The sequence below is a fragment of the Bacillus rossius genome, chromosome 18, assembly GCF_032445375.1.
Source record: "Bacillus rossius redtenbacheri isolate Brsri chromosome 18, Brsri_v3, whole genome shotgun sequence".
Classification (NCBI taxonomy): domain Eukaryota; kingdom Metazoa; phylum Arthropoda; class Insecta; order Phasmatodea; family Bacillidae; genus Bacillus; species Bacillus rossius.
In genome coordinates, this window is record NC_086345.1 from 26,743,957 (window position 1) to 26,771,157 (window position 27,201).

At 39.8% G+C, this 27,201-nt stretch overlaps 1 long non-coding RNA gene across 1 annotated transcript in view; it reads left to right on the top strand.

The window, feature by feature from the left end:
• The first annotated feature begins 5,650 nt into the window (after positions 1-5,650).
• Positions 5,651-27,201, top strand: part of LOC134541094 (uncharacterized) — a 79,723-nt gene continuing 58,172 nt past the window's right edge. The window contains exon 1 of the long non-coding RNA XR_010076547.1: positions 5,651-5,781. This is a non-coding gene — a long non-coding RNA (uncharacterized LOC134541094). The remainder of the gene's footprint in view (positions 5,782-27,201) is intronic.

The window sequence follows — 27,201 nt, forward strand, 5'->3', positions numbered from 1 at the left end:
CGGTCGCGTTCACGTATAATCGCGTCCGTCTGATCTGCCTGACAGCACAAAAAAAAAAAAACAAAAAAAAAAAACGGGGATTTGTCTGTAAAGTCGGTTTACGGACGATAATTTCACGTGATAACGTCATAAGAAAACATTGATGAAAATTTTGCATACTTTTTTTAATTTTCAAATATTATTTACAGTTTTTCCAAATTTAATTTAAAAAATTTGTTTAAATATAATCACGAACAATTAGTTAAAAAGCCTGCCTTAACCTGTTTGATATTATAGAAGATTTTTCTCGCACGGTGGTTGGCCGGTTCTTGCACACTCGGCTCAGGCTGAACGTGACAATGAGTCATGCTTTTCCGTGCGTGCAGCCGGCGTTCATCGATTTATAAGACGTTATCACGTCAAAAAAAAAATTTTTTTGTTGTACCTCAACAAAAAGATTCCTTTTGTTGTACTTCAACCAAAATATTCCTTTTGTAAACCAGCTACCAATGAATTGTTTGTGATATTACGGGGGAGAAATAAATAATTGTATTTTCTCAAAACACCTTTGCTATGATTATTTCTGCATATATACGTTTGTGGAAACCTTTTTTTGGGGGGCAACGTTGCTCTCGAATGTAGACCTATGCGATGAATAAATCACGAATCTTGTAAGGCAATACGTGTTTGGCCACACGTTTGTGGTGACAGTGTCTACGAAGTAAAATAAATATTACTTACTATCTGCTTATTTATTATTATTTTTTAAAGATGGTTGTCACGAGGTATGCTGAAACGTCATGTACACTGTTGTTGATATTTTCTTGATGAAGCCTCAACACAGGAGGCCAAAAAAGCAGTTAGCGTTTCTGGTGAGGACTGCCAAAATTTATATATATATATATATATATATATATATATATATATATATATATATATATATAGGATATATTGGATGTTTGCTGCGAGAATAGAAAATTAAGTGGTAACCAAAATTATTTTTTTTACGATTTAAATTGAATTCATAACATACCAATGGTTAGTATCTTATAAATGGTTTGATCTCATCAGTAAGATTGCTTAGATTTATTCAAACAATTTAAAGTTTTTGAAAAATATATTTTAAAATATATTTCATAGGTCAAGTTTACTGGCTTCTATGCAAAACGGTTTAATTTTTTTTTAGAAAAAAAAATAATTTTTATCTTGTCCTTTAATATCTTCATAAATTTTTACGATTTTGAAAGGATAAATAAAAATTGAATCACGCAGTAGCAACCAGATCACCTTAAAAAAAAAAAATCTGCTGTTTTATTCATTTTTAGTTTCTCCTTGTCCATACTGCACAAAAATGTTTGCCAGCTAATCATGCAAAAAGTACGCGATGTATTTACGTATTTCTTTTGTTCGTTTTGTTGACGTTGTGCCCCTCGAAGGAAGCCTACAACTCACGTAGATTCGGTTCCCTACCACGTTCGTGCAACTTCGGATTTCTCTCAAAAATTGAAATTAAAAAAAAAATCTAAGGGTTAGGTTAGGTTAGGTCAGTCACAACATGCTTGTTTTCATTGGAAACTTCTGGTTTGGCGGCTGAAGTGGCGTTAATACCAAAACGCAAAACTTCGGAAATCTTCGGAAATTCTTGCAGGGAACCGAAACTACGTGAGTTGTATGCTTCCGACACGAGTCAGAGGTAAATACGAAACGACGGGACCCGGAAAAGGGAACACGCAGCAGTAACTGCAAGAACCAGGTCACGGTCGGTTAGAGAGCCATAAAACCAGCGCCGGTTAAACAGCGCCACCTGTCGTCCAACTCCAGCTGGAAAGGAGTGGGGAAGGGGGGCAACACCAGGGAGAGGTGTGCGCGCTAGCAGCGCTCCGAGCACCATACCTCGTCAGGCCGGTATCTTCCTGCTTGAGCGAGGTCCGGGGTCTTAGGTTATTTCGAGTAACAGGCTATTTGCCTAACGGCGTTTTGCCTGACGGCGTTTTGCCTGACGGCGTTTTGCCTGACGGCGATTTTCCTAACGGCGATTTGCCTAACGACGATTTGCCTAACGGCGTTTTCCCTAACGGAGTTCTGCCTGATGGCGTTTTGCCTAAAATGTTACTATGATGACAAAACCTCGTTTTGCCTAGCGGCGAATTGCCTAACGGCATTTTGCTAATGGTGATTTGCCTAACAGCGTTTTTCCTAACCTAACCTAACCTAGACTAACCTAATCTAACCTAACCTAACCTAACCTAAGCTAACCTAACCTAACATAACATAAGCTAACCTAACCTAACCTAAGCCAGCCTAACGACGTTTTGCCTAACGGCGTTTTGCCTAACTCCTATTTGGCCAACGGCATTTTGCCTAACGGCTATTTGCCTAACGGCGTTTTGCCTAACGGCGTTTTGCCTAAAATTAGGCAAAACGCCTTTAGGCAAAACGACACATACCCGTTTTTTCCGCATATGTGAAATACGATTTATTTTTGAAGCGATAACGTCTCATAAATCGATGAACGCCGGGCTGCACGCACGGAAAAGCATGACTCATTGTCACGTTCCGCCTGAGCCGAGCGTGCAAGAACCGGCCAACCACCGTGCGAGGAAAATCTTCTATAATATCAAACAGGTTTAGGCGGGCTTGTTAAAAGTAGCAATTTAAATTTTTTCATTAATTTTCCAATTTCGTCATTTAAATTTAACAATTTATTGACATTGATTTGATTTCAGTTTATTTCTATAACTAATTGTTCGTTATTATATTTAAACAAATTATTTAAATTATATTTGCAAAAAACTGTAAATAATATTTGAAAATTAAAAAGTATTCAATTTTTCATCAATGTTTTCTTATGACGTTATCACGTAAAATTATCGTCCGTAAACCGACTTTACAGACAACCAATTTTTTTTGTAGCGATGCAGTTGTTTTCATGTAAATGTACAGATATCTACGTGAAATATTACACGGGGGGTGGGGAGATAAAGAGAAGAATATTGCAGTGTAGTCGTGAGAGAAAGAGACCGTGTCAGGAACTCATGGCCGCTCGCACGTCGCCCGAGGCCAACCGCGCGCGAGGGCGCGCCATCAGTCGCAATTCGCGCGGGAAAAAGCACCGGTTGCGTAGCGCGCGCGCCGGCCGACGCCGCTATGGTTTTCCTGGCCTGGACGGGTTGTTGAGGAGGGGAAAGGGGGGTTGATTGGTGGTCGCCGCGCGGTGCAGTATGTGACTTGGACTTCTGAAAGGGATTCTCGTTAACTTTTTTTGACGTGACAACGTCTAATAAATCGATGAACGCCGGCTGCACGCACGAAAAAAGTGTACCGTTACGCACATTGTCCCGTTACGCCGTGTCCCGTTACGCTCATTGTACGCTTGCGCCGCACCTATCTCTTTTTCCACTCGATTGGAACAACCATCGATTTGACTTCTTCGAGGCACATTAAACTTGAAACACTCCCATTCGTTTCCTACTTTTCCTATCATCGTCCTATCCTTAACAGAATAACACAGATCGGAAGAAGTTAAATAGCAAACATGTATAAAAGTTATAGTTAAAATAATCTATTCGTTAAAGTAATCAAAACATATTTGAATTAATGAGTGCAAATAAAAGTAAATTTATCAATTCAATTGTAGCTTTCATTTCACTCATTCTTTGTATCCATACAAAATAGTGATAATTCAATAAAAATAATTCAATTTTATTCATAAAAGTATGCAATCATTTCACCAATGTTTTGTTATGACGTTGTCACGTTAAACTATCGTCCGTAAACCGACTTTAGAGACAACTAATTTTTTTTTTTTTCGTACTCACAATTTCTCAAGGGCTGTTTATAATATGTTTTTAACTCGATTCCTCAAAAATTACCAATTTTCAAGGAGATCTGATGAACGGTTGAACGGTTTAGAAGTTGATGCGCTGCAGCGCTATCTAGCGGGCGAGTTATAAAAATATGGATGGCGTAGAAAACCTTCTCCGAGAAAACAAACTTTGCTGTACCAATTTTCATGGATCGGTCAAACGATGTCGGAGTTTATCAACGTCAAACATACCAACATCATATTATATATATGTATGTATGTATATATGTATTATATATATTATATATATTAGTGCCACAAGATTTTAAGGCAACCTTTATTTAACATTATATATATATATATATATTCTTGCCAGTTACGATCGGTTTATGTGTGTTGTGTGTGTTTGTTTGCATATGCCCATTTTTGGACAAATTGCACCTTTAACCGTAAACTTTGTCACCGTTGAATTCCTTTCTAGTGGCATACAACACAGAACTACGCTATGTAAAAAAATTCGCATATTTTGAGTGGAAAATAGATGAGTAAATAATTGAGGCACTATTAAATTTTTCTTTAAGCTGCTCTCACTCTCACAAAATAAAAAATATGGTTTTTCTGACATACACTGTAAACAATTTTTCTTGTACCTACTTTTACAAGGATAGTATCAGTAAACTAATTTGCCGACGATATCACTTGTGAAATAGATTGCAAGGCAGAGCTTTTGTGCCATTTGCAATTTTACAAAGTTCTGCCTTGCAGTTTTACAAGTGATATCTTTGGCAACTGAAATCCCAAAGAATTTTCTTTTCAAAAAGCAAAAGTATTTTACAGTGTAGTGTCTCATGCCTCCGAGGTAAAGATGTAATCTAATTAAAAAAATATTTGAATATTTTTATCTAACAAATTTTAACAGCAATATTTTTAATCACCTCTTGAAATATATATTTTTGATTTGGAAAATTTTGTTTTTCAAATTATGGACTCCTTAGCCACCAAGGTACAGATATATTCTAATTTAAAATGTTTGAATATTTTTAATTAACAAAATTTAACAGTAATATTATTCCATCACGTCTTTAAATATATGCATTTTTGATTTTGAAAATTTGTTTTTCAAATTATGGACTCCTTATAATGGTCCCTAAGCGCTATTTCAGTTTTAATCTTTCTAACGTGAGAGACTTCAATTTATGATGAGGACTCAAAGACGTTGCGCTATAAATCTTAATTAACGACGTGGTCTTGGCTTGATCGAAAGTGCTCGCTTATAGGACGACGAGCACGTATTTGCTCTTCAAGTCCGCCTGTTGTTCCACTTCGGATCGGAGTTAATATCTCCCCCGCCTCCCCCGCTAATGATAGACGGGAACCCGCCTTGCGTCCGGATGATTTCGTGAGAGCGGCTCATGGCCTCCCCCTCCCTCCCACTCTCCCTTCTATATACTGTTAAAGATTTTGACCTTGAACTGGCGAAGAACACTGATTAAAACAATCCACAGTTTATTTTTCCGTGAAAATTTACGTACGTATTCGCTCGTCTATGGACACTGGACTGTCTTAAAGAACATCAACCCGAAATATCGTATCGGCTCGAATATATAGTTCGACCGCCTTCCTTAATTTTTCACGCTAGAAAAAAATTTACGACCCTAGTTATAACAATAATAGACAATTTATTCTATTAAAAAAAAAAAAAAAAATTGGAGTTGCAGCGGTCAGGTCCCGCTTCTTTCAAACAGCGTCAACGGCCTCTCCCTCCCTCCTTTTCCCTTCCCCATTGTTGTGATGTGCTTTGCTTCTAGCCTCCCCTCCCGGGTTTGGCGCATGCGCGGTGGTCCGAGCAGAGATGTTATAAAAATAATCACCTAAAGATTGTGTCTATGGAATCGGCTCGCGCGCGAATCGGTGTTTTTGGTGGTATTTTATCGCTCTCGGCCTCGTTTTGTGTGTGAGATGGATCCTGGACATCAAATTTACTTCTGCAAATGAATGTGAGTCTTTTACATCAGTAATTTGTATCAAAACCTGCTTAAAACAAATGTACATTTTTCGCTTGTTAATGTAAACAAGCAACCATGGGTTGATGTTTGAGTAGAGAGTGCTCAGTGTGGCCAACTGCCGCGGCGGCCATTTCGTGAGAGTATGTACTGCTCCGACTAACGGCCCTCGAACTAATTCTAACCTACACAAACTTATTTCGTAATTTAGAACTGTGCGCGATCTAGACTTGAGTACTGACTCATTCTTATTTTACAATAACAATTCTTAATTAATTCAATTTACAGCACTCTTGAACAATGAGAGACCATAATCATTTAAATATTTATTTTATTTGAACAATTTATTTATTTAATTTTTACCGTTCTTTAATTCTTAAATTCGGGCATTTTCACTATTGTATTTTTCTTATATTTTTAACCAATCCTATGCCCTGATTTTTATTTTCTGTTCGGTGCTCGGTTGTGTTGTTAAATGGTTTTGATTGTGAAAAATCACCGTAATTAGACTCACGAAGTTCGCCGGCGTCCCTCCAGGTGCGCTGTACGCGCTAGAGCTGTAGCGAACCGTATGTATTCGGTACTGAGTAACGGCTGCGCCATCTAGTAACGAGTAACGAAACGTTAACACACGGCTGCATTTCGCTACTCCCATTTTTCGTATGTTTTACGCATGCGCGCGCACATTCGATGAATTTACGTTACAAAGAACGATGTTTGTTTATTAAGTAAATTATAATTTGGTTAATTCGTCGTCCAAGTTTTTTTTTTTTACTGATTAGTAAAGGTATTGTGTGTGTAGACAAAGTTTGAGATTGGAACAGAAACAACGTAAGAAAGTGTTTTTTACAAATTAGAAATACTTATGTATGTTTTTTGTTTTTTATTATCGCGTATTATCACGTTTTTTTGCGCTTATCTTAAAAGAGATAACATATTAAAGCCGCTCTAATGAGATTTAATTGTTTCTTGGTTAACATAAACTGTTAATTATCAAATATTGTTAATGGTTTATATTCTATTTTTTTATTATTTACGCGACGTCATACTGTACGTGTACGCAATACGACTCGATTCGTTGCTGCAACATAACATAGCATGCTATGCGGTATCAGAAGTAACGAGTAACGTAACGATACGATAGTAACTAGTACTAATTGTTATAGTTTTACTACGAATACATACGGGTACGCTTTTTTTCGTTACTTTTACACGGGTACGCACCACAACACCGAAATACCACAACGCCGAACGTACAAAAACGCCGAATACCATAACGGCGAATGTCAAAATTGACCACAACGCCGACAGCTAGAAAACTGCTGTGTACCACAACGCCGAATTACCACAACGCCGAAATACATTAACGCCGAAAAATGTCATTGCAGGACTGCCACAAAGGTTACGTTAGGTAAGGTTGGCACACAAATTCATTCAGTTGTTTTTAATTTTGCTCCTGTGGCCCCCCTTCCCCGCAAAAACATTTTTCGGCGTTGTGGTATTTCGGCGTTGTGGTAACGACCCGACAGACCTTCGAAGTCAATTGAAGAGTAAGAGGGTAGAATTTGACTGGGCGGACAAACACGAAAAGGCGTTTAAATTCTCTCAAACGTGCTCTAACTACACCGCCAGTTTTAACATTGCCAAATTTCGATAGTGAATTTTTTTTTCCAGACAGAAGCTGTAGATACTAAATCACCGGCAACCTACGCTAGCAGCCTATTCAATGTTAACGAACGTAAATATATATTCTGTGTATGTAAAGTAATGTTAAGCACGTCAGGTAGGCATGGAAAAATTCAGCAAGTATTTAGAACCCGTGAACTTTGAAGTCGAAACGGACAACCAGACCTTAAGTTGGTTGCTAAAATGGAGACCGTTAGGGCAGATAAGTAGTTGGATTATGCGATTAACGCATTTTAATGTCACTATTATGCATATTAAGAAAGCGGATTGTTTGTCTATAATGTTTTCGGAGGAAAATACGGAAGTGACCGATGACGTCACGGACGAGTGTTACGAGGACAAATGTCGCTGACACGGTCGCTGTCGCTGTCACGGTCGCTGTCACTTTTCGTTGTCGCTGTCACTGTAGCTGTCGCTGACCCTGTCGCTGACCCTTGGCTGTCGCGGTCGCTGTTGCTGTCGCTGTTGTTGTCGCTGTTGCTGTCACTGTCGCGGTCGCTGTATCGGTCGCGTTTGCTGTCACGGTCATTGTCGCTGTCGAGGTCACAGTCGCGGTTGCTGTCGCTGTCGCTATCACTGTTGTTGTCGCAGTCACTGTCGCAGTCGTTTTCGCAGTCGCTGTTTCAGTCACTGTCGCTGTCACGGTTGCTGTAACTGTCTCGTTCACAGTCGCTGTCGCTGTTGCGGTCGCTGTCGCTGTCGCGGTCGCTGTCACAGTCAATGTCGCGGTCGCTGTCGCGGACGCGGTCGCTGTCACGGTCCCCTTTGTGGTTGCTGTCGCTGTCATGGTCGCAGTAGCTTTCGCTTTTGCTGTCGCGGTCAATTTCGCTATCGATGTCTCTGTCGCTGTCGCTATCACGGTTGCTGTTGCTGACACGGTCACAGTCGCTGTCGCTGTATCTGTCGCTGTCGCTGTCGCTGTCACTGTCACTATCGCTGTCACGGTCGCTGTATCTGTCGCTGTCGCTGTCGCTGTCACTGTCACTATCGCTGTCACGGTCGCTGTATCTGTCGCTGTCGCTGTCGCTGTCACTGTCACTATCGCTGTCACGGTCGCTGTCGCTGTTGCGGTTGCTGTCGCGGTCGCTGTCACAGTTGCTGTCACGGTCGCTGTCGCGGCTACTGTTGCTGTCGCTGTCTCGGTCGCTGTCGCTGTCGTTGTTGCTGTAGCTAACGCTTGTGCTGTCGCGGTCAATGTCGCAATCACTGTCGCTGTCGCGGACGAGGTCGCTGTCACTGTCGGTGTCACGGTCGCTGTTGCGGTCCCTGTCGTCGCTGTCTCGGACGCTGTCACTGTCACTGTAGCTTTTGCTTTCGCTGTCGCGGTGACTGTCGCGAATGCTATCGCTGTCGTAGTTACTGTTGTCGCTTTCGCTGTCACCGTCTCGGTCACAGTTGCTGTCCCTGTCACGGTCGCTGTCCCGGTTGCGGTCGCTGTCGCTATTTTTGTCGCTGTTGCTGTCGCTGTTGCATTTGCTGTCGCTGTCGCAGTCGATGTCGCTGTCAAGATCGCTGTCACTGTCGCTGTCGTGGTTGCTGTCGCTGTCACTGACGATGTCTCTGTCGCAGTCACGGTCGCTTTCGCTGTCGCGGTCGCTGTCACAGTCACTGTCACGGTCGTTGCCACTGTCGCGGTCGCGGTTGCTGTCGCTGAAGCTTTCGCTGTCGCGGTCTATGTCACTGTCACGTCGCTGTCGCTTTAACGGGCGCTGTCACTGTCACTGTCGCTGTTGCAGGAATTCCCGGGTAAGAATAAGAACCCAGTATCACTGCGAACACAATTTAGTAATGAGTCAGTTGTCTACATGAAAAGGTACAAATTAACAAATATCTGTAATTTTACATAAATATTTCTACCCAATCAAAAATAACTTTAAAAAGACTTTTCCCTAAAATTCCACCGCTACGGGCCAGCTCGTAGTTGTTATAGTGCAACGACGCTTAGTGCAGTCAGTGAGTTTGCAGTAGACTTCTTTAAAAAAAACAACCTGAAATGCATAGACAAAACCTTTACCAACTAGCAGAGTACTCGTTACAAAAAAAATCCCTCTTGATAAACAAACAAATTATATTGGTCTTATGAGCCGGAGAAAAAATTATAATTAGCCTGTCGCACAAGGCGCAGGATTTACAACATCATGAAAATCACTACTGGAAAGGTGACACTTAATTTTAAATAAAAACGATTCAGAAAAATGTATTGTCATTTGTTTAGCTATTCGCCAGCCTTTCCCAGCTTCAGACTATATGTTAGCTACCTGGATTTGGCATGTGGAGTTAGCTACTAAGAGATATATGCTATTATTGCCGGGATATGTAATTTATTCACCTAATGTGTATGCACCTAGCAAATTTAAAGCATTGTGGCATGTGTTCCCATGACGAAAAAAAAAAAATCGTAAACACAATGAGCACTAGAAAAAATAATAATTAACAGTAAAAGTGGCTTATTCGTCTTCCAGGAAGTTACCACGTTATGGTGTAAGATATTTCTTGTAACGTCACAAAGCAATCAATGTGAAAATGTTATCCTTTTCTTGCACCAGCATAAACCATCCTTTGAAATTTGCCTACAGACCTTATGAACTAGATTGATGGGATAAGCAGTACGTTTATAATAATATGTTCCGATGTTCTAGTTTCTATGTACATCTTTGTAGAAATTAATCTATTTATTTATGCTTTTCCCAACAAAAAAAAATATATATATAGAGTTTACGACACTCTTCTTGCACTCTTAGAAAAAAAGGTTTAGTAACTAATGTCCAAAACAAAAATTCAATTTACACTTTTGATGTGTAACATCTTAGGTCTCGGTATATGTACAGCATTTGTGGGAATGATTTCGTGAATGGAACGGAAGTCGCGTGGAACGGAAATGTGTAACAACCACGGTGCTGCCATCTGTAGCGAATGGCGCGAACCTAAGTTCACAAAGCCAAAGGGGAAACTTTAAGGAATTACCTTTTTGAAGGATTTTAACATAATGGGCAGTATTTACAAAATAAAATCTTTGTCGAACTTAAGGTTCAAAGCAGGGGTCTAGTATATTTAAAATCTTATTTGCTATAATCGGAACCGTCTAAAAATTTCGGTATGCTTATAAAATGATTCATTAGTCTAAGAAATTTCTTGTGCAGCGTAAAAACTACGTGTGATTTGCGCGCAGAAATTTGGTTGGAAACACAATTTGCGTATATTTATCACACCCGGAATTATTATAAAGAATTCTGCGTTCAATTTTGTGTCCAAGTTTCGTGTTACAAGTGTATTTGTGACATGAGAACACGTGAATTTGCTCGTTACAGTTGTTAGATGTTAACGCATCTCTGGCGATTACTAAAAGACTCGCGTAATTTTTTTTTTTTTTTTTTTTGTTAATTGCCGGTATCCAAAAAATGTTGGGAGCATCCTCTATAATGGTAGAGGTACCGTCGGCTTAAACCTGCTGCTGCATAAACACTGACTTAAAAACTGAACGCCTCTTTATTTATTTTTTGCCGTGGTAACGTCTTATAAACCGATGAACGCCGGCTGCACGCACGAAAAAAGCATGACTCATTGTCACGTTCCGCCTGAGCCGAGCGTGCAAGAACCGGCTAATCACCGTGCGAAAAAAAAATCTTCTATAATATCAAACAGGTAAAGGAGGGCTTTTTAAAAGCAGCAATTTAATTCTTTTTATTTATTTGTCCAATTTTGTCATTTCAAATTAACAATTTATTGACATTGATTTTATTTCAGTTTATTTCTATAACTAATTGTTCGTGATTATATTTAAACAAATTATTTAAATTAAAGTTACAAAAACTGTAAATAATATTTGAAAATTAAAAAGTATGCAATTTTTCATCAATGTTTTCTTATGACGTTATCACGAAATCACGAAAAATTATCGTCCGTAAACCGACTTTACAGACAAAATTATTATTTTTTTTTTTTTACTTTACGGCAGTCCGGGACAGGATGCTGTACCTTGTCTCTGGGGTTTATGAGCTCCAAGAGGTTCGGAAGCCTACGGCCAACGCACGCTCGCTCCTCAGCTGTGGCATAAACAACCAGGGGCTTAACGGCTTGTTCTTAAGGCCCGTGCGTGCACAATCTTCCAGGCCAGTGGCTTCATACACGCCGTTAAGGGGCCCGCCTACCTGGGCACACATACGGTGTGCAGAGCTTCAGGAAAAACAACGCGATTTCAAAACTACTCAAGTGGGGCCTATTTACGAATAGCATTTAAGAGTTCGTTGAGGGCCGAAAAGTACTTTTAGTCTTCTCGTCGTCACAGGATAACTGTGAAATCTGAGCGGTGACCGTAACATCATACGGCGGAGAAATGAAGATAAAGGTGTAATGCATGTCCCCTTAAGTGCTTTGAAGAATCTGTATCGGTTGTTTTACACCTAAAAATTACTCTGAAAACACGCGTTTTAGCCACTTTAAGTCTTCTAAAAATACCGTTTAAAAACTTAATCCGAAATCAAAAATAATTTTCGGTCCTCAGCGAACCCTTAAATGTTTTTCGTAAACAGACTCCACTCGGATATTTTGAGTAGTTTTCAAATCGCATTGCTTTTCCTGAAGCTCTGCGCACCGTGTGTGTGACCGAGTAGGCGGGCCCCTTAACTGCGCACATATTGAACATGGTTTAAAAAAAATTATGCCTGAATGAAACCTCAATTAAAGCATAAAATTGTGCGCCGATTTTCGTAAGGAATATTCACTTTTATCTCGAGAAAAAAAAATGTGTTTCAGTACATGCAAAAATTACCCTAGCCATTTGTCGTTACAAAGTTACTATATATATATATATATATATATATATATATATATATATATCTTGGCCAACTGGTTTCCAAAGAAATCTTTTGTAAAAGTACGGGGGCGGGGGGGGGGGGGGGGGGTTGAGATGTTTTTTTTCTTCTGTGTAGTGAAACTAACTCAGCGTAATCTATGATTAGTTTGACCAGGGGAAAGAATTTATATTTGCTTGATCGGGTTTAGTGACCTTGAAAGCGAGCTCGCGATCCTCGAAGTCGACCGTATTCGTGGTAACGAGTTCTCGCCCAGTCGTACGTGTAACGGTCAGCTTCGCCCGAAGAGCAATTACAGAAGAATTTCGCGACCACCTAAAAAAAACTATTTTTTTTTTTTTTTACTAAAAATAGTAGAATTTCCCCGCGCCAGACTTACCGTTACGCGGAACTGATTCGCCAGTTGTCACACCAGAACCATTAAACGCCCCAGTCTTTTTTTTTTCAGAACAGATCTACAGGACACACTAAAAGCTCAAAGATAATCATTTGTTTAAAAAAAAATATATGATGATTCTGGTGCATAACTTTTTGGGTAGAAATTACTCATCAATTTCAGTAACTTTAAAGAAAAAGTAAACAGAATGCATCAAATGACCAATAAATATATAATTTATTCAACAGTTATCTTCTTAGGAGAACAGAGTATAGTCGTTTAGGAAATCTTTACTACAGAAGAAATAGTTGTTTTAATGTTTTTTCTTTAACTGTAGCTTAATTATATAGTAAAATAAATAGACCTCTTGCAAGAATACCTAGATTTGTTTTTTTTAAATCGTAGGTAACTAGCAATGAAAGACAGATACGTAAAAGAATATCAGTTCAGAGGAAAAAAAATTGTATTGTTACTTTTTTTTTTAGTTTGCTGGCCTTGGCACAAAAAGAATTTAAATAATTGTTTAAAAAAATTTAGGTACATAATCAAGCTTAATTTAAGCGTTTACTGGTTGATGATGTGGAGGGTAACCGCTGCTTCTCCTTGTTTTATAACTGGCTGATGGCCGACAAGAGTTTTTCAAGAGCACTGTAGTCTAATCAGAAACGTGAATCATTTGTTTATGTGTTTCAAGTTTCAAGTCTACATTGCTGCTCGATAAATCCGCAGAAAAATCGTGCCTCTAGTTGTAACGTTTTAATTCGGTACATTTTATTTTTCATTTAGTTTCCTTCGAAAAAAAAAATTACACCAACGTTTATCTCTCTGGAAGTTTACCGATCTCCCTTTTTGCCAGGTGCGCCTGGAATGCGAGTTCAAACGCGGTAGCGTGGTCCAATTAAAATCAAAGTCGTTTAGCGTGTAATGGATCGATAAATAACCGGGGTGAAAAAAAAAAAAGATCATTATCTTTCCACGACGGAATAACTCTCGTATTGAGTCTGGTAAATCATAGCATAAAAGAAGAAAGGAAAAATCCGGACAGATATGACAAGCGTGTTGCTCGGCAAAAAAAAAAAAAAAAAAAAAACCCAGCCGGTTTTATGCTACAATTTATTAACTCGCAAACGTAATTTAAGCTTTTCCGCTAGTTGCTGGCACGCTACATTGCGAACTTCGAGCTTTAATATGGTGTCCACAAATCATCCCCTGGTTGATCAGAAACTGTAAAGGGAATGTATTCAGCGAAAACTTAGTCAAATATTGATGTAAATTGCCTTCAAGGTAATCCATTAATAGGGACTGTACTCCAGAGAGAAAAACAAAATTGGTTGTCTGTAAAGTCGGTTTACGGACGATAGTTTAAAGTGACAACGCCATAACAAAACAGTGATGAAATGATTGCATACTTTTATGAATAAAATAGAATCATTTTTTATTGAATTATCACTATTTTGTATGGATACATAGAAGGAGTGAAATGAAATCTACAATTTAATTGATAAATTTACTTTTATTTGCACTCATTAATTCAAATATGTTTATTACTTTAACGAAGAGATTATTTTAACTATAACTTTTATGCATGTTTGCTATTTAACTTCTTCCAATCTGTGTTATTCTGTTAAGGATAGGACGATGATAGGAAAAGTAGGAAACGATGGGAGTGTTTCAAGTTTAATGTGCCTGGAAAAAGTCAAATCGATGGTTGTTCCAATCGAGTGGAAGAGAGATAGATGCGGCGCAAGCGTACAATGAGCGTAACGGGACACAGCGTAACGGGAAAATGTGCGTAACGGGACACATTTTCGTGCGTGCAGCCGGCTTTCATCGATTTATTAGACTTTGTCACGTAAAAAAAAATATGTTGCATGTTTTACTTAACAGGTTTTTGTGAAATACCTTGACATTAAATGAAATCGCGAAATACAAGTGTCCCTACCTATAAAGCCTCTAGTCTGAAGTCTCGAGTGACGTCCTCGCGAAAGAATAAGAACAACGGAAAATGTGTCCAATTCTTGTGATCCGGCGCGCGCAGTCGGAAGGAAGATCAACAGCCTCCGACAGGAAGGACAACTGCGGTCTTGCGGTTTTCTCTCATCTTACGCACCGCCGTAACAGTCGCGGCTGGGATGCTGTACCGCTAGCGGTCCGTTTTGGAGACAAAAAAAAAAAAGAACCGGAACATGTCGCCAGGCACAGCTACGCGAGATGTGCCGCCAAGAAGTATAGTTCTCTCTTTTTTTTATCGTCGCGAACCCGCTAGTCGGTGGACGATGCGTGACTTTTAAATTTTTGCGGTCTGACGGGCAAGGCAGTCTCTTTGTCGTTCTTCCCCCCCCCCCCTCTTCCCATCACTATTCGCGTCGGGCACGAGGAAGTAATCCGTCGCGATATCTCCTTATCTCCCGGGGTCGCGTCTCTGCGGAGAAATTCCTGACGCGAGAACTCCGGTGATTTTATTATTTTATTTATATTGATTATTCGTAGAGACCGGAAATATTCGCGGACTCATTTCGTGATATGCTAAAATTCAAATAGATGTACCTAGGGGCAGGCATTTTTCGCGAATAAAAATGAACGCCTATTAGACTGCAACAAGATATATTCGCATCAACAGTTTCTTCCTTGTGATTGGCGGCCGTCTGCGAGAGAAGACATCGCCCTGTCTGGCCGGGCCATTCAGGACGAGTTTACATCCGCACTGGATGGATGTGATTGGTGCGTTGACAGTAGACATGCGCCTGGAATAAACCCAGCCAATCACGAAACGCAGAAAATGCTACAGAGTTTTAACAAAGACAGCTGGTCTTGAAAATAATTTCCGCGAAAAATTTCATGGCCATAAGTATAACCTGTAAGTAGAGACCGGAAAAATTCGCGAGTTCAATGACCTTCAGGATAGACTCCACGATCCTCCGCCTACTTGGGCAAACGGCGCCCGTTCATTGGGTACTGAATTTTCGAATGTGTCTCAAGTGGGTAACTTGTGATTGGATGCTTCTTTGACTGACGGTCTCTAATTGGTAAAGAGTCACTACATATTAACAGTGAACCAAAAGCGGAAGAAGCGAAATGGTTAGAGACACGGAAATTTCGCGGATTGATTTAGTCGCAAGCTAGAATGCAAACCTTCACACTCTCGCACTGTGTTCATGATTGGCCCGCAGTTACTTGAACACGCCCCCTCTAGCACCGTGAGCCAATTATGCCCAGCTAGGAGAGAAGTAAGCGAATCGAGTAGTGCCGATTAACAAGGATAAACATGCTCTCGCTAAGAAATCAACCAATGGGAAAGTGAACATGGGTCGAGCACACCTTTGAATTCTATCCTGAGGCCAGAAGAATCCGCGAAAATTTTCCGGGTCTCTACCTGTAAGTATAACATGGACAAAAAAAATTATTTTTCTTTTTTTCTTTTTGGAATCGACCGAATTGACGGTAAAGTCGACTGCACAGCAATCTTCGCCTAAACAACCCGTCGCACTTCGTGCCGTGGTTATTATGAATCACGAGAGCGGCGTGGTGATTCAGTCCGACCTTCTGTTCGGGAATAGGGGGGGATGGGGAGGGGGGATGCATCATCTGGACGCGTGAGTGGCCGAGGTTTAGCGGAACGCACGATTGGCGTGTGTTCGTGACCGCTCGCCTAGCCCCGCCCACCACTCTCTCCCAGCCACCCACGCTGCTCCAATTTTCTCTTCCGCACGTTTTCCGGGCTGAGAGCGTGTGCTGGCAAGACACCGTGAAGAAGAGAAGAAGAAAGACGAGAAGAAAAAACAACGGGCGCGCCTACTTACGTACGAGCGTTAGATCCCGTACAGGCTGGGTCTCTGTTCGACTCGACCAACTTCGGTTGCATTCACGACGAAAATTAAGTTGAAAAACATCTGTACAACTCATAGTTAGAGACCTGAAAAATTCGCGGGTCCATTACGTGCTATGCTAAAATTCAAATAATTATATCTTAGTGCTGCTTCTGCCATTGGTCCACTGTTAATCTGGAGGACTGAGGGCCAATTAGAGACCCTCACTCATAGAAGTGTCGAATCACAGGCCACCCAGTCGTGACGACTCACAAGTCAACAGCCAATGAACAGTTGGCATTTGCCCGAGTGTGTAAAGGATATTGGAGCCTATCCTAAAGGTCATAAACCCGCGAATTTTTCCGGTCTCTATATATTAGCCTATCAAATAATAATCAAGGGATATCACCCACAAATACCTTCATGAGTTACCTTGGTTATTTTTTTAATACCACTCTTATTTTAAAGTTTGCCACAGCCAGCATTTGTAAGTGGCTGAAGATTTTGCCCATCGACTGATATTTTATAAGATAGATTTTTTTTGGTCCTGCAGACCACTCACATTTTCTGTACACGAGTGTACCCAGTCCAAGGCGTGACACGGCTATTTTCTCTCGATTATGTTATGCTCGTGGATTACACACTGGCTGGTAGAACCTCGTCCTGAATGGACGAGCTTACACGAACCAGTAATTATAAATGTTGGAAACCTTTTTTCCCACGCCAAATTTCGTTTTTTTTCTTTCATATTTTTTTCGTGTTTGGGAGCCTGACCACTTATTTGGAACAGTATCCCCGGATAAAACAGCACTGATTGCTCGGATAAAATAATCATCCGTGCAAAAAACTATCACGTGACAAGAATCTAAACAAATCTTTTAATTAAATTTTTGTACACTGTTAGAAATTTGCCTACCTTAAATTTACGAAGAAAAAAAACAACATTGTTTGCAACCAGGAACCTTCGTTAATTTATCGTTATCTTCATAGATCTAATTTTTCTAAGTTCAGATACTTTGAAAATGAATCCACAAGAATAATCTTGGTATATAAGCAAAACATTTTAAAAAAACTGGTTAAGACTACTAAAAAAAACCTCAATTATTTATTCAGCGTGTGTGTTTACCTTGTTTATACCTAAAAGAAAAAAATCTTGGTTGTCGCAAATAGGCGTTGTTTCTGTGAAGACTTGTACATAGAGGCATGCAGACTTCGCGAAAAGATTTCGAGACTAGATGAAAGTTAAAACACTATAGCATCGTCTGTGTTTCGTGATTGGGCGAGTTTCTCCCAGGTACATATCGATTGTAACAAACACCAATCACAGTGATTCAGTGTGGAAGCAAATGCGTCCTGAGTGGCTCGGTCAAGCATGGCAACGACTTCTCTCGCAGACGGCCGCCAATCACAAGGAAGAAACCACAGGTGCGGGTATGCCTTGATGCAGTATAATAAATGTTCAGATATTTTCGCGAAAAATGCCTGCCCCTATTTATACATCCTGAAAATACGAAGAACTCTGCTTTTATTTCAGGTGAAATCTTCCTAGAAAATTCCTCAAATTCACTGTAATTTCTAACAGTCTACGCCGTTCTAAGCAAATTGTGAAAATCTTTGACTTCCGGCGGATGCGGACACGGTTCTCGGTCCTTTTGATACTTCCGGTTCCTCGGCGATATTTCAGAGGCACTACAATTCCGCGTGCTCATTGTCTAGACAAGTTAGACTTGAAGCAGATATAGATGTGTGCCTCGCGTCGCGGGTCAAACCATGGCAAGTTGAGTCGAGTCTGGAATGAAGAGATCTTGCGAAATATAACAGCTACAGATATGAGGAATAAATCTGCGAAACAATAGTTGTAAATATGAGTAGAGTCCCGGAAATTTCGCGGATTCCTCTGGCCTCAGGATAGAATTCAAAGTTATAGGTGTGCTCGACCCATGTTTACTTTCCCATTGGTTGATTTCTTAGCGAGAACATTTTTATCCTTGTTGATTGGCACTACCTGATTCGCTTACTTCTCTCCTAGCTGGACATCGTTGGCTCACGGTCGTAGAGGGGCGTGTCCAGATAACTGCGGTCCAATCATGAACACAGTGCGACAGTGTGGAGGTTTGCATTCTAGCTTGCGACTAAATGAATGCGCGAAAATTCCGTGGCTCTAAATATGAGGCATGCATTTTTCGCGAAGAGGTTCCGAGAGTAGATTAAAGCTAAAAACACTTAAGCATCATCTGTGTTTTCGTGATTTTGGGGATTAGTTTCTTTCAGGCGCGTGTCTACTTTTGCAACGCCAATCCTGAATTTCTCCATTTTATCATACCGTGGGGTCACAGCAGAATTATCAGCTTCACGATCACTGGGTACAGTTTATCCGAACATGCCGATTCTGCTGCCACCAATCCTTGGATTGGACTCGAGTTTCTAAATTTTATTTTCATCCGTTTTTGAGTCACTAAAAGTTCGACATGTAGGGACTGGAAAATTTCGCGAGTTCAGTGCCATCTAGGCTAGCTTCCACAATCCTCTTCTTACCCAAGGAAAAATGCCGCCCGTTCATTGGCAGCTGACTTGTAAGATGTCTCGATAGGGTGGCCTGTGATTTGAAGCCTCTTTTGTTGACAGTCTCCCATCGGCCAAAAGGTGCCAACAGACAAACTATGAGCCCATAGCAGTACCAGTCCAAAGATACGAATGTTTGAATTCTATCCTGTCGCGAAATAAATCCCCGATTTTTTTTTTTCATATTTCTACTCGTATGAGTTGCCTGTGACTTGGTACTTATTTAGTTGACGGCTGTAATCTGTTTAAGATTCCTCTGGCTAACATTTAGACACTATTAGAAGAGACCGGAAAAATTCGCGGGTTCAACGACCTTTAGGATAGACTCCAATATCCTCATACACACTCGGGCAAATGCCAACTGTTCATTGGCTGCTGATTTGTGAGTCGTTCACGACTGCTGGGTGGCCTGTGATTCGACACTTCTACGAGTGAGGGTCTCTAATTGGCCCTCAGTCCAACAGATTAACAGTGAACCAATGGCAGAAGCAGCACTAAGGTGTAATTATTTTTTGAATGTTAGCATGGCACGTAATGAACCCGCGAATTTTTTCAGGTCTCTAGCTATTAGCAAGGGGCAGTGTTCCTACGCGAAACACAGCTGGTCGGAAAATCACGAAAAAAAAAGAAAAAAAAATGCCGCTCCAATGTTGGTTGAGCGCTCAAGTTCGGAGCGGGCGAGTGTACCAGCGGCGGTCCAGCAGGCGCGGGGGCCGGGGGAACGTGTTGTCCTTGCCAACCGTCTCCGCGGTGTCACGTGGTGCTGCCCCCCGTGTGACGTCACAGGCCTTGCCCACGCGGCGAGCCGCTGACCCGAACACCGCCCCCCCTCCCCCTGTCGGCCCCGTTATATGCAGATACTCCCGGCCTCGGCTGCCGACCGACCTACCAGCGCGGTGAGGCGGATCAACAAGGGCCTAATACAAGGCCTATTGGTAGAGACCTGAAAAAAATACGCGAGTTCAATGACCTCCAGGATAGACTCCACGATCCTCCGCCTACTTGGGCAAACGGCGCCTGTTCATTGGGTGCTGAATTTTGAGGCGTCTCAAGTGGGTAACTTGTGGTTGGATACCTTTTTTGACTGATGGTCTCTAATTGGACCAAGAGTCCTACATATTAACAGTGAACCAATAGCAGAAGCAGCACAACTGTATAATTATTTGAATTCTAGCATATCACGAAATGAACCCCTTGAATTTTTCCGGTCTCTACCTATTGGTAGGGGGGCGTTCATTTTCCGCGAAATAAACTGACTGCTTATTAGACTGCAACAAGCTATGCCATTGTTCCCTTGTGATTGGCGGCCGTCTGCGAGGGAAGACATCGCCCTGTCTGGCCGGGCCATTCAGGACGAGTTTGCCTTCCGCACTGGATGGCTGTGATTGGTGCGCCGACAGTAGACACGCACCTGGAATAAATCCAGCCAACCACGAGACACAGACAATGCTACAAAGTTTTAACGCACAGCTGTTCCGGAAATATTTTCGCGTAAATTACGTGGCCCTACGTTCTGATAGATCCATGTACTTTTCGCGGGGAAGACTTCCAGACGAGTTGTATCCTCATGATTACTTGTCGGAGAAATTAAATATAATTTTTAATTTAAAAGATCAATTGTTTAATTAGATTACCAAGCCAAAACCAAATAGTAATTTAAAATTTGCTAAATAATAACTCTTCTTGTGGAAGCAGAAAATACCTAGGTGTTCGTAAAATTATTTCGTTAAGAAATGAGCTGTCCAGTTTTAATATGTGTGCATACCACTCTGGCTGTTTGCCCTGACTTCATGAATTTATAATTAGTTTTGATATACATATTCTGTTTCGCTGACCCGTGCAAAAAAAGGTACCACAAACCTGATGGGGCAAGAGATTAAAATCGTAAATCAGGTGACGACTTGTGGGGCTGATGACATGGTAACAGCTTAGCTGGAATATTAACTAAACGAGAATTAACATACAAATTACCAAAGCTTCAAGAACAAGCCATTTAGCCATTTAGCCACGTTCAACCGGAACGTGTTCACAAAACTTTTTCTTTCTTAACATTTGATTATATTTTTTTGTGCTAGTATTCATTCACACTTAATTTGTGAAGACCGAAAAGATTTGCGACTTCTGTCTTAGTCATTATTTGAGAGTTTAAAAATACTATTGATATAAGCGTTTGTTTAGGAATGTCATTAGAGACCTGCAAAATTCTAGGAATGTCATAAATAGACACCTGCATAATTCGCGGTTTCAGTGACCTCCACGATAGACTCTACTTCACTCTACACACTCGGGCAAATGCCAACTGTTCATTGGCTGCCGACTTGTGAGTCGTCTCGAATGGGTGGCCTGTGATTCGACACTTCTATGAGTGAGGGTCTCTAATTGGCGCTCAGTCCTCCAGATTAACAGTGGACCAATGGCAGAATCAGCACTAAGGTATAATTATTTGAATTTTAGCATAACACGAAATGAATCCGCGAATTTTGCAGGTCTCTAATAATTAGTTAAAAAGCCCGCCTTAACCTGTTTGATATTATAGAAGATTTTCTCGCACGGTGGTTGGCAGGTTCTTGCACGCTCGGCTCAGGCGGAACGTGACAATTTTTCGTGCGTGCAGCCGGCGTTCATCAATTTATAAGACGTTTTCACGTCAAACTTTACAGTGTAGGCCTCCGCCGTGTGTAGCCTAATATAACTCGGCAGATGCGGATGTAGGTAATGTTTTGAGTCACGAGTTGTAATAATCGCGCGTGAAACAACTCCCCGGTCCACTTATCACCGGACGGTAGCCAATCAGAAGGCGAGGTTGTTCGCTGCTTCTTCCCACAAAGGCGAGATTGCTTGTCTACTGGAACCTCGCGGAAGAATACAATATTGTCCGTTGTAAAATTAGAAAAAAAGGCCACTCCCGCCTTCACAGTCTCACACACATGCTCACGTGCGAACGCTGTAAAAAAAAATCAAAACAGTCATAAGGACTGCCGACAGAAGTAAATAGATTTTCGCAATTTTTACGGGGAAAAAATATCATCGAGCAACAATTTTTTTTATCACGTTAATAAAATAACTCCTAAATTACTATAAAATACGCAATGCATAGTAATTATAGGTATTAAAAAAATAATGATGTTCTTAATTCTTAGGTTATATTGCTACAAAGACTCCGTTTTCTTCGTTATTCAAACTATATATATATATATGAGAATATTTCATACTCATTTTTACTGCACACTAATCGTATACTTACGATTTAAAATAAAAATTGAACAAAAACACAATTTGAACACTGTATACACACACTTTCGATTCACATATGCGCAGCATTGATGTACAGGGACTGAAGACGCGTACTGGTTGCGCGCGCACCACTGAGTAGAGACCTGCAAAATTCGCGGATTATTTCGGTGATAGGCTAGAATTCAAACACATATTACCTCTTAGATTTGTTTGCTATTGGCTTACTGTTGTTATGGACAAACTCAAACAGTTATAAACCCTCAACCAAAGAAGAATCGAATCACAGACACTTACAAGTCGGCAGCCAATGAACTTGAATTATTTGCCCGAGTGTACAGGGGTATGTGCAGTCTATCCTGTTGGCCATCGAAACCGCGAAATTTGCAGGTCTCTAGTTTTAGGTCACGGTTGTAGAGGGGCGTGTCAGAATAATTGTGGCCCAATCATGAACACGTTGCGAAAGCATGAAGTTTTGCATTCTGTCTTGCGGCCGAATAAATCCGCACGTTAAATTTCTGTAGTGGAACAGTTTTCTTCTTAAATTTTAAAGCAGACATTTTTAACAGTGTATAATGGAATATTTTTCCGTGTTATAACCAGCAGGAGTAGCGTTCGGCACACCAGCCAATAACGTAGATGGAGTTACGCCAGGTATTGTATAATCCACGAAACCTTCCGTACAGTCATATACGAGTAGTAGGTATTTCACGGATGCAGGAACAAAAATATTGTGCAATTTGGCATCGTAAATAAAAAGAAAAGAGGTCTCCGACATGTCAGAGAAACACGTGACCTTTATCTGCGTAATTTTTTTCTGGCGCTGGGATCGTGGGGTCACGCACTGAGTGGTTGTGAAGTCGGCAGTCAAATTACGCACGTTTCTTTGTGCGTGCGATGTTGCGGCTACGCTGTTAAAAAAAATTGGTTGTCTGTAAAGTCGGTTTACGGACGATAGTTTAACGTCAAAACGTCATAACAAAACATTACGAAATGATTGCATACTTTTATGAATAAAATTGAATATTTTTTATTGAATTATCACTATTTTGTATGAATACAAAGAAGGAGTGAATTGAAATCTACAATTTAATTGATAAATTTACTTTTATTTGCTCTCATTAATTCAAATATGTTTATTACTTTAACGAAGAGATTATTTTAACTACAACTTTTATACATGTTTGCTATTTAACTTATTCCAATCTGTTATTCTGTTAAGGATAGGACGATGATAGGAAAAGTTGGAAACGAATGGGAGTGTTTTCAAGTTTAATGTGCCTCTAAAAAGTCAACTCGATGGTTGTTCCAATCGAGTGGAAGAGAGATAGATGCGGCGCAAGCGTACAATGAGCGCAACGGGACACAGCGTAACGGGACAATGTGCGTTACGGGACACTTTTTCGTGCGTGCAGCGGGCGTTCATCGATTTATTAGACGTCGTCACGTCAAAAAAGAAGCGAGATATTATTTCAGTATTCGCCAGTGAAGTGTAAATATCTTACCTCGGTGACGAATAAACCCACGTATTCTCATTTTGTCCACGTAGCACATAAACTTACAGTAGTCTACGAAAAGTATTCTTGGCAAATCGTTTCCAAAGGAATCTTTTGTTAAAGTACAGGAACTTAATTGTTTCGAAGGTAAAGTCTGTAAAATATCATGATTCATGAAGCTTTGAATAAAACTCTAGATTTGTAATATGTATTTCTATTTCGAAGAAATGTATTTCATAATTTCCACAGTTATATTCGTTGGAAAAAATAAGCAAGGAATTATTTCGGCACTAGTTTCCCAACATTACATTCGCAAAATTAAAAAAAAAAAAAAAACATTATTCCTTTGTTGGAAAATGGTGGGAGTGGATAAGGGATGCATTAAAGTAAATCTAAATTAATTTCAATCCCAATCTGTAAAGACCTGCAAAATTCGCGAATTCATTCGGTAATAGGCTAGAATTCAAACACATATACCTCTTAGATAATTTTGCTATTGGCTTACTGTTCATCTGGACGAATCTCAACCAGTTATAAACCCTGAACCAAAGAAGGATAGAATCACAGACAAACCAGCTGAGACGACTTACAAGTCGGCAGCCAATGAACTTGCGTTATTTGCCCGAGTGTACAGGGGTATGTGCAGTCTATCCTGAAGGCCATCGAAACCGTGAATTTTGCAGGTCTCTACCAATCTGGCTTGAGAAGAAACCGTATTTTTTTTTCCCCCATTTGTATTCTGAACGCATTAGCGCCAAATAGATTTTTTAGCGTGTCTTTAATTTACTTAGTCCGCGATGAAGTCATTAAATGCTCAACTTTTTCGCAGTCTGTTTCGTGTCCATGTACGGAGACAGCAGATGGTAAATAACCTGAGTGCCCCTAAAATGGAAGAAACTGGTCTTTTTCCAATACAAGCGTTACTGGAACTCAAGTTGAAACTTGGCCAAAAAGGTGCTAAACACTGTGTTGAATATCAAATGAGTGCCACCTTACTAAGTGAAAAAAAAATATCATTAATGTCGTAGTTCATTCAAGTGTCGTTAAAATTGAATGTCAGATCATTCAGTTACCATTTATTAAAATTTACATCTCATATTTTTCTTTAAAGCTCGGCGTCTCTTTAGCATACTACTAGGTAGAAAAAAAAAAGAAATTTATTATTTATTTTCGGTTCATCAAATTTTCTTAAATTACCATTCCAATAAAAGTTACACTTGCTGGAATGTGCGTTGGTTTCCTGTAAAAAAAACATTTAGTAATTTTCACGAAGAATTATTATTTTTTAACTTTTGCATTATATATATATTTTTAGCATGTCTTAACAAAAGCAGTTGGTTTTTACAATACATACGTATCGCGAAGAAAAGAGGATATTTCACGAATGCGTCTGACGTCAGGCTATAATTCGGCTCTATTGCAGTTTGATTTTCCGTTGGATTACTTCTTAGTAGGGACTGGAAAAATTCGCGGTTTCAATGACCACTAGCATAGACTCCACGATTATCTATGTACTCGGGCAACTATCACCTGGTCATTGGCTACCGACTCGGGACACCTGTTTACTGTGCGATTCTTATGATTCGATACTTCTTTTGTTGAGTGTTTGCCATTGGCTCAGAGTCATTCAGGTAAATTTCGGTCCAATCGCTGACGCAGCATTAAGCTAAACGAGTTTGGATTCCAGCATGTCTCGAAAGGAATCCGCGAATTTTTCCGGTCTCTACTTCTTAGGGATGAATTTTATTTATTTTTTTGTTTGTATGTGCTATTTAATAACTTTCTTCTCTCCTGGCTGGGCGTGATTGGCTCACGGTCGTAGAGGGGAGTGTCCAAACAACTGCAATCCAATCAAGAAAACAGTGCGATTGTATAAAGGTTTACATTCTATCTCGCGAATAAATTATTCCGAGAGATTTCCGTATTTCTACTGCGAGTTAATCTGAAGAAGAAATTAACTTACCCTCCCAAATTATGGTAATAATTAAGTTAGATCACACATACCCACTGTTGGTCTCAGTGTTAGGAAAAAAAAATCATAAATGACGGCACTATAAATTATTTTGGAAATGGAACATAAATAGACATGTAAAATTAAAGATATTTTATTTTATTTTGTACATTAACATGAAGACAACTGTATCACTACAAAAAAATGTTCGCAGTAATACTGGGTTCGGATTCTTACCCGGGCATTTATGCTGTGTGTTGTCCCAGTATCTTCCAAGAGTTAAAAGTTATTTGTAGAGACCTGCAAAATTCGCGGATTCATTCGGTGATAGGCTAGAATTCAAACACATATACCTCTTAGATAATTTTGCTATTGGCTTACTGTTCATCTGGACGAATCTCAACCAGTTATAAACCCTCAACCAAAGAAGGATCGAATCACAGACAAACCAGCTGAGACGACTCACAAGTCGGCAGCCGATGAACTTGCGTTATTTGCCCGAGTGTACAGGGGTATGTGCAGTCTATCCTGAAGGCCATCGAAACCGCGAATTTTGCAGGTCTCTAGTTATTTGTAAACCATTCCCTGAATAGCTTTCCAATATTAACTGCACACATTAATAAGATAATTAAACAAAGTTGAGTCCAATTATTTAATATTCATTTATATTTCTCTTGGTTTCAAGAAATATACTTTAATGAATTCCCAATTAAAATATAAAATTATGTGCCAATTAACGGAAGAAATACTCAGTGTTACCTTGAAAAACGTGTTTAATAAATGCAAAAATAACAATTGTGTTGTACAAAGTTACAATATCTTGTTCTTTAGTATTACAAAATGTTTCTTGGCAATTTATTTCCAAAGAAATTTTTTGTAATAGCACAGAAACTTTATTCTGTGCACTAATATCCCCAAAAAAAATTAATATTTTTTTTCTACTGTTTGTTATTACCATTAAGAGATGGTAATTTATACGAAATGTTTTAGGACCAAGACAGATTGCAATACTATTTAAGCTCATTTCTTACACGCCAAGTTGATATCTGTTTTCATTTTTTCGTCGTTATTATTTTAAAAGAGCTATTTCAAAATTTTGAACATGCTGTACTCCGTTGAAATTGTTGTTCCGTATCAAATATTGCAAACATAATTTCAGTTAGTGTAGTATAGTATCTGTAAATGACTCGCAAGTATAACTGTTATTCTATTACATTTCACTTAGTGTTCTTCTGTTGAAAAATATTTGGAAAAAAAAAATTCAAGGGAGGTGTCGGGATTAAAATTTTCAATGTTAGTCTTTAAATTATATTTACGTCGAGGAAATGAAGAATTGAACACATGACGTGTGAGATAAAGTTTTAAGGTCAGAATATGTTTTTTTTACTTGGAGTTTTAACCTGTTTTTTTAAATGATCTTAGTTTTTTTTAATTGGCTGAGTGTACCGCGAAATGTATAACTGTTTTTTTTTTTTTTTTTTTTTTTACGAAAAGC